Source organism: Triturus cristatus, chromosome 2_2 (genome assembly GCF_964204655.1).
Source record: "Triturus cristatus chromosome 2_2, aTriCri1.1, whole genome shotgun sequence".
Classification (NCBI taxonomy): Eukaryota; Metazoa; Chordata; class Amphibia; order Caudata; family Salamandridae; genus Triturus; species Triturus cristatus.
The window spans coordinates 558,443,638-558,458,496 of NC_140582.1; positions in this window are offsets into that span (position 1 = coordinate 558,443,638).

A 14,859-nucleotide genomic window follows, 5' to 3' on the forward strand; every position below is an offset into this window, starting at 1 on the left:
TTGTCTCAAAAAGAAGTCGCCCTGACTTACTCTCGTGAAACATTTGTCCTTCACGTAGCAAACAACCGCACCGAGGTGCATGCTCTTTTGAATACAGTTCTCCCTCTTCATTTCGGTGCTCTGATTCACACTATATTCAATGCCTCGTCAGCAACTGGCTTGGTGCATTTTTTCAATGTTGTTGGCTCCGGCCTTGTGACCTCGTTCCAAACAATATTTGGTGTGATACCGGCAGTTTTTCATTCTATTTTTTCCAGCGTCTTCGGCGGGCTTCCTTTAATCCTTGCCTTGACAGCTGGTGTGCTGCTGTTGGTTTGCTTGCTCCGCAATGGCTGCACGATATGTGTCACACGACAGCCTGCCCTGGCTGCTTCAATTGCGCAACCGGATGCTTGAATACTATGGAACACTACCATTGTCCACTTTGAGCGTAGCCTATGGATTGTCCTTCCGGTTCTCATACTTTACTTGTGTGCAACCTGTTTTCCATTGCCTAGATTGTCCATTCGAATGGGCTCTGGATTTGTGCCTGTCGAACAGGGCGTCTCCTACCCCGGATTATGATCGACTAATGAGTCCCTTAGTGGCTCATGATTTGGACTGTTCTGGTATCGGGATTATGGCCTATGGAGCTGCGCACAGAGTCCTAGGGAATTGTGATATATATTTGCTGCTGCCCATGACTTCCTGACGCAAAGTTATCTTGAAGAACACGCAAGTTGTCCTCTGATGGTGCTAGAGGCTCCGGTTTTCGAAGAACATGTATGTTCATTTACTTTATTATACTGGATGGCGGAATCATTTACTGACGGCTACAATGACTTCATTTTGGAGGCTGTTGCAACATACTGTGCCTACATGTTGATGGATTAAATTGGCAGTTCTCCATCTTCTGCACAAACTAACTCTAATATTTTTACTTTTTATTTTTTACTCCTGACTGGGCTGTGTATCGCCCCTAGGAGATGTTTTAATTTTTTTCCTTTTCCCACCAAACTTTTTGAACTTATGGATTGGCAATATATGAACTTGGTTCTGTCTCACTCGAACTTGAACTCTGTGTTCCTACATTGCTTCCCTATTCTGTTCGTGGTCCGATCAAGGGACAGGGTTTTATGTGCACACATTGCTATGTTAGCATAAGTGCTTTAGAAGTTAAACGCCATCTTGTCACTTTGCTGCTTTTTGCACACGACACTACAGGTAGCTGTTATTACAAGTAAAACTGCTTGCTTGCTTTTTCTTCACATGAGAACGGTCTGTTGTTCACATCCCTAGACGTACACCGCGACCTTAGTCTGAACACTGTGTGCAGAAGCCGCCAAGGTCAAATAACAATGTATGCTGTTGAATTCAGGTTGATCGGCCCACGCTCTAGACACAACAAGCACACAGCTGCAAATATCTGAAAATCGGGTGCCTTTAATATTGCATTTGCATGCATGATTCAGACACTTGGAGAAAACCTTTCCAGACACAGAGCTGATCCTGTGACGTGATTCACCTAAGCTGATTTTTGAGGTATGGGGTTCCCCATTCAAACCTAGAGACCTTCTATTAGTTTATAAAACTAGCTTACTAGCGAAGGGAGGGTGGTTCACAGGGTATTATAGGACCTGTTTTCCACTATCATTTTTAATATGATTTCTCCCTTAATTTTCTACGGAATTGTAACAATGCTGATGGTTTTATTTCTAATCATTTGTCTGCTTATGTTAGCCAAAGTACTGCACCTTAGAGCATGTAGTTAAAAATACACATTTTAAACTTTTTCGTGTCTCTGATTACTCTTGTTGTGGACTGATATGAGAATAATAACGAAAAGGTGTTTCTGATTCCCACCATTCCTGAGAGTACTATAAGTCGCTTGTTCTGGGTTGTCTAATCATTGGTAGCTTCGAAATTGTATGGTGAACGAATGAGACACTGATGCTAGTCGGTTAGGGGTTCTGGGTACTTAGGTGAGTTTTTTGGTACACCACAATTCACTGAGGTCCTGGTTTGCTGTGCATAGTTCTGTGCATGAGCAGAATCCCTGCAACAGTATCTGATCTAGCTTTGTGCAAAAAGCACAGGACTTTAAATTGAATTCTCTTCTCCACCTTAAACCAGTGCAACTCACTCAAGAGAGAGGTTGTAAACGCACTTTTTGTGAGGGTGTAGAGTAGCCTGGCTGTTGAGTATTGGACTACTTGCAGCCTTCTTATATAGGTTTTATCTGCTTCCAAATAGAGAACATTGCCATAGTCCAATCTAGATAGAATAAGGGCCTGAATGACTGTCCTTTGGGGTGAGATAGGAAGAATCCAAAGGACACTCCACAGCAATTTCAGAACACCAAAACAGCTAGAAGCCACCTGCACAACCTTAGGTTTCATGGACAATTTCTCGTCCAGCAAAAAAAAAAGTTCTTCACCTTTTGGGCCGGCGTGGGACGTGCCCCCAAGTTTTGAGGCCTGTGCTATGGGCCTCATAAGGCTGGGTTCCTACCCAACTCCAGTACCTCAGTATTTTCCCATTTAAATTCAGAAAATTCAAGTTCATCCATCAAGCAACCCCGGCCTGGCAAGAATTCAGGGCCTCTGATGCATGATCCTGCAAGGAAGACAGAGAGAAGATCCTTAGTGTGTCATCTGCGTAGCAAAATATGGTCAACCCAAGCCAAGCCTTTCAACTAGGTCAGTCAGAGGTTGGACATAGATATTAATTAAGGCCAGATTGAAGGCTGAGCCTTGAGGAACCCCTGTTGCGAAATCATTTTTTGTGGAGGAGGCATTTGCTGAGGAGATCAGTGGTTGGCCATGTGGGGTGCTGGACTTACTATACTTTCTGTTTTAGTGAGTAGTAACTTACATTCATTAATTTGGCTACACACCCCTTTTCAGGGGTGGAGACATGTATATCTACACTTTTGAGTAACTTTACATTTGGATTTTCTGAATAGCCAAAAGCAGTAAAGTTACACAAAGGTGTAAGAGCAAATTACATGTGTAAATTACTCTCAAGTGTGAGTTACCGTTGTAACTAGCCCCATCTTTCTTTTGTCATTATAAGTATAACATACCCCCATTTATTCCTTGATAAAAATCAGTTTAATCATACTATGCAAAACACTAACCAGAGTGAACCTCACAGTATTGTAATCTATCCAATAAGTATCCTGTATTGTCTCTGCAGAGGAGTAAAATTCACTATACAAAATGTGTGAAGCAAACAAAAATATTCCAATTAATTTCCTACCATTGCCATTGGAGCTGAAAAACTAATAATACAATGCAACCCTGTCTCTTCAATTCACCTACGTGAGAAAAACAGGCATTGCTATTCCATTTGTTTCAAACAATAACTATGAAGTAAATCAGAAAATGTTCCCACTTTTAAATCCACCTCTCCTAAAATCATGTTAGCCACATGTTTTCAGTGACTCCTCTCCAATCTTTGGTTTCGCTCTTATTCGTAGCTGATTACCATAAGGAAGAGCCATCTTATTACAATTTTTTATAACGAATATTCATAGCCCTTTGATTAGCAGACAGTAAAGATAGGTCTAGCAAGGGAAATTCTTATAATTGAGATGCAATCCTATTCTAATGGCTTTTTTACTGTCAATGACAATTTTTAAACTCTATTTTGCAAGACCAAACTTTCTTTAAATATATTTGAAGAATTCTCATGAACCTTATAACAGTCTCAAACCCCGTACCGTATAGTTGCCTTCCCTTGTACAATTCTAATAATATGTACAATCCTGGAAGGAACAGAGTCATTAATTCTTGTAAGTGAGATTGTATTCTCTCTCAAGATAAACTCATATTAAATGTCCAAAGTCTGTCTCTTTTGACGAAATGTTCTTAATCGAGAAATATTCCAAATGTTATATTGAACCTTGTACCAGTCTCGAACACCATGACTGTAAATACAAGGCTTTTCTGCTTTGCACGTAGGGGCAATAGGGAATCAACGCCTGTCCCTCTCCGTCCTAACCAATAAATTGAGCTTACTGTGTTTCAGTTGTCTAATGACTACTCACGGGCAGATTTACAAGCCCCTTGCGCCACTTTTGCGTCACTTTTAACATGGGTACAGTGACGCAAAAGTGGCGCAAGGGGATTGCAAATCTGCCCCTTAGTCCTGTCACACTCAGACCTACACAGCTAAGGACGTCTTTCAGCATAAGGCGTTCTTTCTGCCACGCTGTGCTGGCACACCCCTTTCATTCATTTAAGGGAAATGCAAGCTGAAAGGCCCAGTAGGAAAAAAGAAACATGTTAGGCTTTTTTCTTCTAATTTTCAGCGTCCGTTAGTCTTGCATTCTCTTAAATGAAAGAAGTAGACGGGTCAGCACAGCATGGCAGACGGAGCTTTTATGCTGAAAGAGTGCTGGAGCTGGGTTGTACATATAAGCCATTACTTCTCAACATGAAAGTTAAGTCAGTGTTGTGGGGTGCTGAAACAGCATAACAGTGAATCATACATCCTGAGCATGGCTATAACAAACAATGTAGCCCACAAAAGGAGCATTCTGATTGGCTGGCCAGCTCTCAACATTCCATGATGGGTGCTAATTTACAATATTTAACTAATTTTATATTGAGTTCTTAAAATCTAATGTTTCAAGAAGTTCTAATTTCAAATGATGGCAATAATAATATTATTAAACATCCAGGAATTGTATTAACTTTTAGATAATGCTAAGTATTCAGTTAATATAAATATGCTTATTCAGTTTAACAGCAAAACACACGAGATGATGGACGGAATGTTTCACATTGGCAAAACATTCACCCCCAGTCACAGATCTGGGTTTAATCCATTGTTATTTTGCTAACCACGCCACCCCAGTTCAGACATGTCCATATGCAAATCAGTCTTGACCCTGTACCTCATGGGAACAGTCCAGCCCGAACTGCCAAGCCATGTCGTCCCTGGACCGGAATCAAGCATCCTAGGACCAGTTTCAGGGTTTTACCCCTCTTAAGTCAGGATAGCTTGACTCCAGTGGCGTAGTGAGCACGGGACCCACGTCTGGGCATACCCTTCCCACATAGGGTGAACAGCAAAACACACAAGATGATGGACGGAATGTTGCACATTGGCAAAACATTCACCCCAGTCACAGATCTGGGTTTAATCCATTGTTATTTTGCTCACCACTCCACCCCAGTTCAGACATGTCCATATGCAAATCAGTCTTGACCCTGTGCCTCATGGGAACAGTCCAGCCTGAACTGCCAAGCCATGTCTTCCCTGGACCGGAATCAAGAATCCTAGGACCGGTTTTGGGGTTTCACCCCTCTTCAGCCAGGATAGCTTGACTCCAGTGGCGTAGTGAGCACGGGACCCAAGTCTGGGCATACCCTTCCCACATAGAGCGAACAGCAAAACACACAAGATGATGGACGGAATGTTGCACATTGGCAAAACATTCACCCCCAGTCACAGATCAGGGTTTAATCCATCGTTATCACGCACCCCCCCCAGTTCAGACACGTCCATATGCAAATCAGTCTTGACCCTGTGCCTCATGGGAACAGTCCAGCCCAAACTGCCAAGCCATGTCTTCCCTGGACCGGAATCAAGCATCCTAGGACCGGTTTCAGGGTTTCACCCCTCTTCAGCCAGGATAGCTTGACTCCAGTGGCGTAGTGAGCAAGGGACCCACGTCTGGGCATACCCTTCCCCCATAGGGCGAACAGCAAAGCACACAAGATGATGGACGGAATGTTGCACATTGGCAAAACATTCACCCCCAGTCACAGATCTGGGTTTAAACCATCGTTATTTTGCTCACCACGCCACCCCAGTTCAGACATGTCCATATGCAAATCAGTCTTGACCCTATGCCTCATGGGAACAGCCCAGCCCGAGAAATGCAAAAACAACAGTTGATGGACAGAATGCAGAATCATGTGATACATTCACCCCAGTACAAAGATCTGGGCCTAAATCCATCGTTGGCAGGAGGACCTGACTTGGCAGTTCGGGCTGAACTGTTCCCATAAAGCACAGGGTCAAGACTGATTTGCATATGGCTGGGTTCAAACTGGAATGGCATGGTGAGAAAAAAACCGATGGATTTAGGACCAGATCTCTGTACTCGGGTGAATGTATGACATTGTTCTGCATTCTGTCCATCAACTGTTGTTTTTGCACTTTTCACCCCGAGTGGGACGGGTATGCTCAGACGTGAGTCCCGTGCTCTCCATGCCACTGTAATCAAGCTATCCTGGCTGAAGAGGGGTGAAACCCCGAAACCGGTCCTAGGATGCTTGTTTCCAGTCCAGGGATAACCTGACTTGGCAGTTCGGGCTGGACTGTTCCCATGAGGCACAGGGTCAAGACTGATTTGTATATGGCTGGGTTCAAACTGGAATGGCATGGTGAGCAAAAAAACTATGGATTGAGGCCCAGATCTCTGTACTGGGGTGAATGTATGACATTGTTCTGCATTCTCTCCATCAACTGTTGTTTTTGCATTTTTCGCCCTGAGTGGGACGGGTATGCTCAGACGTGAGTCCCGTGCTCTCCATGCCACTGTAATCAAGCTATCCTGGCTGAAGAGGGGTGAAACCCGAAACCGGTCCTAGGATGCTTGTTTCCAGTCCAGGGAGAACCTGACTTGGCAGTTCGGGCTGGACTGTTCCCATGAGGCACAGGGTCAAGACTGATTTGCATATGGCTGGGTTCAAACTGGAATGGCATGGTGAGCAAAAAAACAATGGATTGAGGCCCAGATCTCTGTACTGGGGTAAATGTATGACATTGTTCTGCAATCTGTCCATCAACTGTTGTTTTTGCATTTTTCAACCCGAGTGGGACGGGTGTGCTCAGATGTGAGTCCCGTGCTCTCCATGTCACTGAAATCAAGCTATCCTGGCTTAAGAGGGGTGATACCCCGAAACCGGTCCTAGGATGCTTGTTTCCAGTCCAGGGAGGACCTGGCTTGGCAGTTCGGGCTGGACTGTTCCCATGAGGCACACGGTCAAGACTGATTTGCATATGGCTGGGTTCAAACGGGAATGGCATGGTGAGCAAAAAAACGATGGATTTAAGCCCAGATCTCTGTACTGGGGTGAATGTATGACATTGTTCTGCATTCTGTCCATCAACTGTTGTTTTTGCATTTATCACCCCGAGTGGGATGGGTATGCTCAGACGTGAGTCCCGTGCTATCCATGCCACTGTAATCAAGCTATCCTGGCTGAAGAGGGGTGAAACCCCTAAACTGGTCCTAGGATGCTTGTTTCCAGTCCAGGGAGAACCTGACTTGGAAGTTCGGGCTGGACTGTTCCCATGAGGCACAGGGTCAAGACTGATTTGCATATCGCTAGGTTCAAACTGGAATGGCATGGTGAGTAAAAAAACAATGGATTGAGGCCCATATCTCTGTACTGGGGTGAATGTATGACATTGTTCTGCATTCTGTCCATCAACTGTTGTTTTTGCATTTTTCACCCTGAGTGGGACGGGTATGCTCAGATGTGAGTCCCGTGCTCTCCATGTAACTGAAATCAAGCTATCCTGGCTTAAGAGGGGTGATACCCCGAAACCGGTCCTAGGATGCTTTTTTCCAGTCCAGGGATGACCTGGCTTGGCAGTTCGGGCTGGACTGTTCCCATGAGGCACATGGTCAAGACTGATTTGCATATGGCTGGGTTCAAACTGGAATGGCATTGTGAGCAAAAAAACGATGGATTTAGGCCCAGATCTCTGTACTGGGGTGAATGTATGACATTGTTCTGCATTCTGTCCATCAACTGTTGTTTTTGCATTTTTCACCCTGAGTGGGACGGGTATGCTCAGACGTGAGTCCAGTGCTCTCCATGCCACTGTAATCAAGCTATCCTGGCTGAAGAGGGGTGAAACCCCGAAACCGGTCCTAGGATGCTTGTTTCCAGTCCAGGGAGAACCTGACTTGGCAGTTCGGGCTGGACTGTTCCCATGAGGCACAGGGTCAAGACTGATTTGCATATGGCTGGGTTCAAACTGGAATGGCATGGTGAGCAAAAAAACAATGGATTTAGGCCCAGATCTCTGTACTGGGGTGAATGTATGACATTGTTCTGCATTCTGTCCATCAACTGTTGTTTTTGCATTTTTCACCCCGAGTGGGACGGGTATGCTCAGATGTGAGTTACGTGCTCTCCATGTCACTGAAATCAAGCTATCCTGGCTTAAGAGGGGTGATACCCCGAAACCGGCCCTAGGATGCTTGTTTCCAGTTCAGGGAGGACCTGGCTTGGCAGTTCGGGCTGAACTGTTCCCATGAGGCACAGGGTCAAGACTGATTTGCATATGGCTGGGTTCAAACTGGAATGGCACGGAGAGCAAAAAAACAATGGATTTAGGCCCAGATCTCTGCACTGGGGTGAATGTATGACATTGTTCTGCATTCTGTCTATCAACTGTTGTTTTTGCATTTGTCACCCCGAGTGGGACGGGAATGTTCAGACGTGAGTCCTGTGCTCTCCATGCCCTTGGAATCAAGCTATCCTGGCTGAAGAGGGGTGAAACCCCAAATCCGGTCCTAGGATGCTTGTTTCCAGTCCAGGGAGGACCTGGCTTGGCAGTTCGGGCTGGACTGTTCCCATGAGGCACAGGGTCAAGACTGATCTGCATTAGGGGTGGGCGGAATTTGCGGAATTAACCTTCGCAAATTATCGCGAGAATGTTTAAAATTATCGCAAACAAGCAGAAATATCGCGAAGATGCGGAAGTTTTTTTCCGGCATGTTCGCGCGATTTTCTGCATGGTTGCGGGTCGCCAACTTACCCATGTGGCTGCTTGCGGGCGCGGCCATCTTGTTTTGAGTTGTTCTCGCGGTGCATGATCGCGAGAAGAAAGACGTGATCGCGCGACGCATGACGTCACTGCGGGCGCGAACTGTCGCGAGACAGCGCAAATGGCTAAAAACAATACAACATCTCATGGAGAACGCGACCGGATCAAGAAAACTTGTCGGCGAACGCAGGGATTCAGGTAAGGCGATCGCGCGCGCGCGAGAATGTATCATTTTACAGCGCGAGCAAGAAACAAATTATCGCCAAGCTGCGGAAACCGGAATTTTTGACATTTTCGCGCTCTCCGCGGAACGCAAAAATGTCAAATTATCGCAATTTCCGCGAACGGAACGAAATTTTTGCCCAGGCCTAATCTGCATATGGCTGGGTTCCAACTGGAATGGAATGGTGAGCAAAAAAACGATGGATTTAGGCCCAGATTTCTGTACTGGGGTGAATGTATGACATTGTTCTGCATTCTGTCCATCAACTGTTGTATTTGCATTTTTCACCCCGAGTGGGACGGGTCTGCTCAGATGTGAGTCCCGTGCTCTCCATGTCACTGGAATCAAGCTATCCTGGCTTAAGAGGGGTGATACCCTGAAACCGGTCCTAGGATGCTTGTTTCCAGTCCAGGGAGGACCTGGCTTGGCAGTTCGGGCTGGACTGTTCCCATGAGGCACAGGGTCAAGACTGATTTGCATATGGCTGGGTTCAAACTGGAATGGCATGGTGAGCAAAAAAACAATGGATTTAGGCCCAGATCTCTATACTGGGGTGAATGTATGACACTGTTCTGAATTCTGTCCATCAACTGTTGTTTTTGCATTTGTCACCCCGAGTGGGACGGGCATGCTCAGACGTGAGTGCCGTGCTCTCCATGCCACTGGAATCAAGCTATCCTGGCTGAAGAGGGGTGATTCCCTGAAATCGGTCCTAGGATGTTTGTTTCCAGTCTAGGGAGGACCTGGCTTGGCAGTTTGGGCTGGACTGTTCCCATGAGGCACAGGGTCAAGACTGATTTGCATATGGCTGGGTTCAAACGGGAATGGCATGGTGAGCAATAAAACAATGGATTTAGGCCCAGATCTCTGTACTGTGGTGAATGTATCACATTATTCTGCATTCTGTCCATCAACTGTTGTTTTAGCATTTGTCACCCGAGTGGGACGGGTATGCTCAGACGTGAGTCCCGTGCTCTCCATGCCACTGGAATCAAGCTATCCTGGCTGAAGAGGGGTGAAACCCCGAAACCGGTCCTAGGATGCTTGTTTCCAGTCCAGGGAGGACCTGGCTTGGCAGTTCGGGCTGGACTGTTCCCATGAAGCACAGGGTCAAGACTGATTTGCATATGGCTGGGTTCAAACAGGAATGGCATGGTGAGCAAAAAAACGATGGATTTAGGCCCAGATCTCTGTACTGGGGTGAATGTATGACATTGTTCTGCATTCTGTCCATCAACTGTTGTTTTTGCATTTTTCACCCGAGTGGGACGGGTATGCTCAGACGTGAGTCCCGTGCTCTCCATGCCACTGGAATCAAGCTATCCTGGCTGAAGAGGGGTAATTCCCCGAAACCGGTCCTAGGATGTTTGTTTCCAGTCCTGGGAGGAGCTGGCTTGGCAGTTCGGGCTGGACTCTTCCCATGAGGCACAGGGTCAAGACTGATTTGCATATGGCTGGGTCCAAACTGGAATGGCATGGTGAGCAAAAAAACGATGGATTTAGGCCCAGATCTCTGTACTAGGGTGAATGTATGACATTGTTCTGAATTCTGTCCATCAACTGTTGTTTTTGCATTTGTCACCCCGAGTGGGACGGGCATGCTCAGACGTGAGTCCCGTGCTCTCCATGCTACTGGAATCAAGCTATCCTGGCTGAAGAGGGGTGATTCCCCGAAATCGGTCCTAGGATGTTTGTTTCCAGTCTAGGGAGGACCTGGCTTGGCAGTTTGGGCTGGACTGTTCCCATGAGGCACAGGGTCAAGACTGATTTGCATATGGCTGGGTTCAAACGGGAATGGCATGGTGAGCAATAAAACAATGGATTTAGGCCCAGATCTCTGTACTGCGGTGAATGTATCACATTATTCTGCATTCTGTCCATCAACTGTTGTTTTAGCATTTGTCACCCGAGTGGGACGGGTATGCTCAGACGTGAGTCCCGTGCTCTCCATGCCACTGGAATCAAGCTATCCTGGCTGAAGAGGGGTGAAACCCCGAAACCGGTCCTAGGATGCTTGTTTCCAGTCCAGGGAGGACCTGGCTTGGCAGTTCGGGCTGGACTGTTCCCATGAAGCACAGGGTCAAGACTGATTTGCATATGGCTGGGTTCAAACAGGAATGGCATGGTGAGCAAAAAAACGATGGATTTAGGCCCAGATCTCTGTATTGGGGTGAATGTATGACATTGTTCTGCATTCTGTCCATCAACTGTTGTTTTTGCATTTTTCACCCGAGTGGGACGGGTATGCTCAGACGTGATTCCCGTGCTCTCCATGCCACTGGAATCAAGCTATCCTGGCTGAAGAGGGGTAATTCCCCGAAACCGGTCCTAGGATGTTTGTTTCCAGTCCTGGGAGGAGCTGGCTTGGCAGTTCGGGCTGGACTCTTCCCATGAGGCACAGGGTCAAGACTGATTTGCATATGGCTGGGTCCAAACTGGAATGGCATGGTGAGCAAAAAAACGATGGATTTAGGCCCAGATCTCTGTACTAGGGTGAATGTATGACATTGTTCTGCATTCTGTCCATCAACTGTTGTTTTTGTATTCAGTTTAACAATCAGTAATTAACAAAAATGGAAACAATGCTGTATTTCTTTCAATCATTTAAACAATGTTTGAAATTCTTGGTCTGTGTTAAGACTAACTCTGCTGCATGTAACTCATCCATCGCAAGGTTACTTTCGTCCTAAACACACACCCCTACTTAGTTAACGAATATGAATAATACTGCATATAATTTTACAAACGTGATGGTATAGACACAATAACTAGTGTTACTTAATCAGACCTGATTTCTGAATTTTCTCTATTCTGCACTGTCTTTGAAAGTACTTTTGTACCTTTTGTATAACTACGGTAATAATACTATTCATATTTGAAGAAACCCTTTTCTCATTCTAGTTTAACAGCATGTTGTATTGGATCACTAGGAATCAAAATGTCCTTTAATGTCCTACATTTGTAAGTAATAGCTGATCCCACACTCAGATTTTTCTTCCCATGCGGATCGAACCTTAAAAGGTGCCAGTGGTTTTATATATTTTACTGAACCTAACAGTCGATTGGCCTCATTCATAAAGGTAAAGTTACACTTTTATGTAAGTTCACTACTTTTTGTTTTACACAAATTACATGCAGAGTATTCCAACTCCGCACTTCCTATACTTATGTGTGCACAGTGCACTCCGCCTGATTGTGAAGCCTCCAAGTGCAGAGAACTTTGCACACGTACATCTCTGCATGTAGTCTGAGTACACCTAAAACTAGTAAACTTACACAAAAGTTTACCTTTGTTAATTGGGCCCATTCTTTATATTTACAGATGTGACTTCCTTGGCAGCTGCCTTACTTCCAATTTTGTATCCTCCTAACACAATAGGTGTGCTGAACAAGGACAAGGGAATAGCATTATCCATCCTTGTCCTAGACTGTGTTCTTGTACTGCAAAGGATGAACAAAGAATTCAAGTGTACGTTGAAGTGTTATAAGTAGTTTTTGCTTACCAGTCTAACATTATGCTCTGAATTAAAACTATTAAGAGGTGTCTTTGTGAGGATTTCACAGCAGACTTTTAACTGGCATGGCCTTAATTGTTCCGTGTAGGGTAGTAGTGGTTGTTATCATTGTATCAGTTGAAAGTGTGTGCCAACATTTGCAGTGCACACTCTACTGTGTTGAGGTAGTGGACATTAACGCATATGATTTTAGATGTGGTGAAGCTGGAAAAAACTTGGGAGGCTTGAAGGCAGATGCTGGTGTAGCTATAACCACCAGCAACAGAGCACAGATGACAGACATGGATTTTCAGAAACATGAAGTAGGAACATCAGATCTTTTGATCACACTTCCCTGTTTAAACAAGCCTTTGCAATGCAATTGGTCTCGTATTAGTGAAAGTTTGTGCTATTGAGGTTGTAAATGATATTGCATTAAGGATGCAGTACCTTATGTGGCTAATAGAGGTCCCTTTACAACTCCACAGGGGCACCTAGTAACAGCCTGTGGTACTGCACCCTTTCCTTGCTTCATGGAATTTCTTTTATTACTCATGCTACTGCTGAGACATTATTTGACAAAAAAATCTAACAAACATTATCATTTGTAATGCCAATAGCTCAAACATTCACTAATGCGAGACCTATTGCATTGCATATGCTTGTTGCTAATGTTACTATGTATTATCGTCCCTTCAGATCAGAGGGCTACAGACACTTTAAAAAGTTTATATTTCTCCTTATTAGCATTTAAAAAGATATCATATCTGAAGGTCAAAATGTGAATCAAAAGCAGCATTTAACAGGAGATCATGTGTGCTACAGCTGCTCAAACCCATTTACAATATAAACCATAGCTGACTTTCCCTTACTGATTGTAACCCAATCTGCTGCCCTTGACACTTAAAGCGATGTGCAGTTGAGTAAAACTGTAGGCTGCAATGTGTGTTGATTGTTAACAACAGATGGGTGTTTGGATTGCCCCTCCTCCTCACTTACCTTAAAGCTTCACTGCTAATGCCTATTGCTTTATATTGCTCTTTAAGCATCCTGTTCAGTACCCTTCTCTGCATTTCCAGACCACAGCCGTTCCCTACTCAACATGTCCTTGTCTAACAAACATGACGGGCCCTCTACAAAGTGGTGCCTTTGTTCCTATTTTAATCCAAAATGTCAGCAATGCAAACTATTCACATTTAAAAGTTTTAGTCACTGTGCCCTGGAACAAAATGTACTGGGGAATGGATTTCAGTGAGAGGGAGGTGAGTGATTTTTCCAAAACCACCGGAATAGTCTTTAGTCATATGTTTTGGCTGACACCTGCAATAATTGTTATTTTAAAACTTTCTTCGTTTTCATTCTCTACTCTCCTGCACCCCCTTTCAAGTTGAAGTCCAACCCACAGTAGTATATTATAAAGCTTCTGTAAAATGTATCAGAGAGCCTGTGTTTTATGAATATAACACTGTAATATCCACAGGGGTAGCTCAGTCAGTGAGATTCTCCAACTAAAATAGTAGTCAACTTAAGGTTAAATGTGTGAGTTGACCAAAGTTTGGGTTGGACTGTTCCCATGAGGAGCAGGGTCTATACTGATTTGTGTTAAGTTGTCCTCTGGGGCTGATTTAGAGTTTGGCAGACAAGTACTCTGTTGCAGAGTGACAGAGTACCCTGTCTGCCAAACTCAAGGTCTGCCACACAATTTCAAGTTGGGCAGACCACACGTTTCCTTCCTTCAACGGCCTGTCTGAGTTGGTCCCATCGGAAGTAAATAATTCAATCATCCACTTTATTTGGAATAGACAGTCCGATTACTTTTTTTTACGGTCTTTCGCTGCCAGGTATATCCTGATGGTCACGGACTGTAAACAAATTAAAATGGCCCCACACATTGGGAAAAAACTAGTGTGGCTGTCATTATTTTCTTTAAATGTTTCAAGAACAACCGTGATGGCGGTTCCTGCCAATGCAGAGAGATGTCCTCCAGGTTGGGGGACATTTCTAAATTTGGTAGATGGAATAAAAGCTGTAAATTCCTCTGTCACCCTGTCTGCCTTTACTTCATCTGCTAAATCCTAAATTAGACCCTCTGTCTAGAGTGGCACAGTGGGTGAAAAACAATGGTTCGGAATGATACCCTGAGGGATTGCAAGTTGTTAGACTACTTGCCAGCATTCGTCCCATCCCCTTTTGGGAGTTTGATTGCCATAGTTTGCCTGGAACCTGAGATTGGTGTAGCTTTCCAAGTCTATTGCTGGCAATTTTTCTGAATTCTAAAAAGTATCTTATTTGTAAGTCCCTAATAAAGTGGTACTTCATGTACCTAGGGCCTGTAAATTGAATGCTACTGGTAAGCCTGCA